This window comes from Mastomys coucha, unplaced genomic scaffold (assembly GCF_008632895.1).
Source record: "Mastomys coucha isolate ucsf_1 unplaced genomic scaffold, UCSF_Mcou_1 pScaffold14, whole genome shotgun sequence".
NCBI lineage: Eukaryota > Metazoa > Chordata > Mammalia > Rodentia > Muridae > Mastomys > Mastomys coucha.
The window spans coordinates 15,829,638-15,833,784 of record NW_022196896.1 but is presented as its reverse complement, the minus strand read 5'-3'; positions in this window follow the sequence as shown (position 1 = coordinate 15,833,784).

Genomic DNA, 4,147 nt, shown 5'->3' with positions numbered 1-4,147 from the left:
TGATGTCTTTCAGCCATGCTGCCTTCTGGTGGCCATGTTGATGTGAGTGGCTTGTGCTGCCTGCCACCTTGGTGTGGGCTGCCTCCAAGGGCCTTGTCTGGGTCCGTGGTCTTACTGCAACAGGGGTGGGAGGGGTCTGTGCTGTCGCCAAAACCCATCCTGATCTGAGCTCCCTCTGGCTATAAAGGACTACGTTGGCAGTGGCATCGATGATTGCAGATGAACAGTTGAGACAAAGGCACATGTCTATGATAACCTCGGCTTTTCGCCCTTAACACCACCCCCTCCACACACCAAATAGCCTTAAAAAGAGACCATCAAAGAGAACTCCAAGTATTCATGCTCATGGATAGTGTCTTCTCACAATGACTTTGAAGTTTGCTAAATGAATTCTCTGATCAGTGGGAAATCAGCAAATGTGACAACCAGCAGCTTAAGTACTTACATGTCTGGGGCTCACTCTTTTTACATGTTATTGAGTATCATAAAAATTAGCCTGATCTATTTTCTGTAAAAGACAAGCTGGACAAGCTGTGGTAGGAACCTGCAGAAGGGGTGTGGGGAGGTTGTAGGAGTCAGAGGGGATGGAGGGCACCAGGAGAACAAGGCCCACTGAACCAACTAAGCAGGGGAATATGGGCTCACAGAGAGTGAAGTGGCAAGCATAGGATCTGCAAGGGACCGCTGCACCATGTCCTTGTATGTACATTGTGACTGCTAGTTTGGAGTTTCTGTGGAACTCCTAGCAATGGGAACATGTGTATCTCTTTATAGCCCTGGCTGTCCTGGAACTCACTTTGTAGGCCAGACTGGCCTCAAACTCAAAAATCTGCCTGCCTCTGCCTCCCAAGTGCTGGGATTAAAGGCATGTGCCACCACTGCCCGGCTATCTCTAACTCTTTTGCCTGATCTTCAGATTTCATTCCTCCTACTGAGTTGTCTTAGCCAGCCTTCATATCAGGGCTTTGCCTTGTCTTACTAAAGCTTGTTCTATCATGGTTAGCTGTATCTTGAAGGGCTTCCCATTTCTAAAAGATAAGGAAGGGAGATTATACCTGAGGAAAAGAGTAGGTGTCAGGAAAAGGATTGGAAGGGGAGAAGCTGTGGTCAGGATGTATTGTATGAGAAAAGAGTATATTTTAAAAAAAGACCAGCTGAAGGCAGAATCATAAACTCCAGCTGTCTACCAAATGATTGTAGCCATTTGAGTTAGAATATAGGTCAGATGAGTAAAGATCCACTCAGGTAAGAACAACACAAACTGCAAAATTGTGAGCACATGAATTGCCTTGCCACTAATGTTCTATGTAGTTACTACTTAAGAGCAGGGAATAGAACTTTCATTAATTAATACAATTAATTACAACCAAGATATAAAACAGGGAAGGATAGAGGGATCTACGTTGGTTCAAGTGATCAGCTGTCTTTCCTTGTCCTGATGTCACTTAGCTGTTTTACATACCAGAGAGTTTCCTACCTACCACGATTTGGTGTTTGCCAAACCAAGTAAAGGTTGCCCTCCTGATGAGGGCATGAATGGGAAACACAACTATTTCTCATTTTCCCAGAGTCTTATCTTGTCGGTGTCTTACAAGGTCTCAGTCTGCTTTGACAGCATATAGTGCTCAAAGCCAGCTTGGCAGGATCTCTACTGTAGCCTGATAGCCACAAAAACATAAAATTTAAAAAAAAAACAAAGAAACAAACAAAATCAAAACAACAACAATAACAACAACAACAACAAAAAGGAACTCGGAAAGGTTGAAACTGGCTACTTGGAAAAAAACCTGCAGTTGTCTGTAGCCATTTAAGACTCTGTAAACAACCACCAGTAAAACTTATTTTCCTCATCCAGATAAAATTGAATGTGCCATTCTTTGGATTGCTGGTACCACCCCAGCTTGGAGGAAAATATTAATTTTACACACCCTCAAAAAGGTCACCTGAAAGGACTGTACTGGCTGGTTTTGTGTGTCAACTTGACACAGGCTAGAGTTATCACAGAAGGGAGCTTCAGTTGAGGAAGTGCCTCCATGAGACCCAGCTGTGGGGCATTTGCTCAATTAGTAATCAAGGGGGTAGGACCCCTTGTGGGTGATGCCATCCCTGGGCTAGAAGTCTTAGGTTCTATAGGAGAGCAGGCTGAGCAAGCCAGGGGAAGCAAGCCAGTAAAGAGCATCTCTCCATGGCCTCTGCATCAACTCCTGCTTCCTGGCCTGCTTGAGTTCCAGTCCTGACTTCCTCTGGTGATCGACAGCAATGTGGAAGTGTAAGCTCAATAAACCCTTTCTTCCCCAACTTGCTTCTTGGTCATGATGTTTGTGCAGGAAACCCTGACTAAGACAAGGACCTGTAGTCCCAATAGCTTAGGAGGCTGGGGCAAGATGGTGCTTAAGAGTTCTAAGCCAGCATCCTGGATGTCAGGAAATGCTACATTCCCTTAGGGCCTAGTGAGTCTTGATTACCTTAAGTCAGAAATGACAGTTCTTTTCATCTTGTTTATGAGTAGAGTTGTCTCTCTCTCTGACCTCCAAACCAAGAGAGCAAGCTTTGGGGAATGGGTACAGGGAGTGTTTTCCCTTATTTTTGAAAAGGATATCCAGGATGTGAGGGCAAGATGAATGTGAAATGTGCTATCCCATTAATGAAGTCAGGTAGGTAGGAAACTCATATTCCCTTATCACTTGACGGATATCCCTTGAGGCTCTCTGTACTCAAAAAAGGATAACCTTCCCAGACAGAGGAGAACCAACTGTTCTCCAAAAGGGTACACAAATAGCTGTGCACCTTCTAGAACCATCAGACAAGCTTTCAAAGAGCTACCCATTATTTTCTTTCTTTGAATGTTATATGAAAAGATGATTTTGAAATAGCATCAGTCATCATAAAGAGACAAACGTAATGACGAATATCAACATGTTGATGTGGCCAAATACGTCATTGGCCTATTCTGAACCACTGGATTAACCAATCTTACAGAAGACCCAACTTTAGATAAATAGTATTTCAGATGGTAAGTTTGGCTGTTTGGTTGGATGGTTTTCTTCTTTTGTTGGGGACAGTTTAAGACAGGGTCTCCCCTGTGCAGCTCTGGCTGTCCTGGAATTCACTATGTAGGCCAGTCTGGCCTAGAACTCATGGAAATCTGCCTGCTTCCGCTTCCTAGTGATGGTATTAAAGGCAGTCACCACCATGCACCAGCTTCTTCAAGTAATGAGGTTCAATGAAGCAAAATAAAGCAAGGCCAATCGTGAGGAATGTGGATTTTATAATGATTTTAAAAGGTCTCTCTGACAAGTAGTATTCAACTGGAAAGAAGTGAGGGAGACAGTCATGTAAAATGTCTAGGTTTGTATAAATGAATTCAGCTGGATAATTTTATGACAAGCTAGTCATCTGAGAAGAGCAAACATCAATTAAGATAATACCTCTCTAAGACTGGGTTGAATGTATGCAATCCTGTAAGGCATTTTCTTAATTAGTGGTTGATGGAGGAGGGCCCAACCCATTGTGGATGGTGCCACCCCTGGGCTAGTGGTCTTGAGTTCTATAAGAAAGCAGATTGTGAAAGCCATGGGGAGCAAGCCAATAAGAAGCATCCTTCCATGGCCTCTGCATCCGCTTCTGTCTCAAGATTCCTGCTCTGTTTGACTTCCTGTCATGGCTCCTTCAAAGTTGAACAGCAATAAGGCGGTGTAAGCCAAATAAAGCCTTCCCCCCCGCCTCCCCCACCAACTTTCTTTTGGTCATGGTGTTTTGTCACAGCAATAGAAACCCTAACTAAGGCATGCCCTGAGGCAGAAGTACACCTTGTAGTTTCAAAGTTTAGCAAGGAGGGCAAAGTGTGTGAGCAGAGACTTGAGGTGGGGGTGGAGGACAATAGATGATAGCACAGAGAAAATAATCAGACCTACTTGTGTAGGTTCATTTGAATTACACTAAAGACTACAGATTTTCTTAAGATGGGGCTCATCTGGATTTGAGCAGAGGTGTGGCAATTTTATGTGAGAAAGTTTGTGCTGGCTAGAGTATGGATAATAAGATAATGAGGACAAAAGTGGAAGCATGTTTACTGGAAACGTACAATAATATCTAGAAGGAACACAACATGGAGAAGAATGAAGGTGGTGTGGTGGTGGTGGTGATG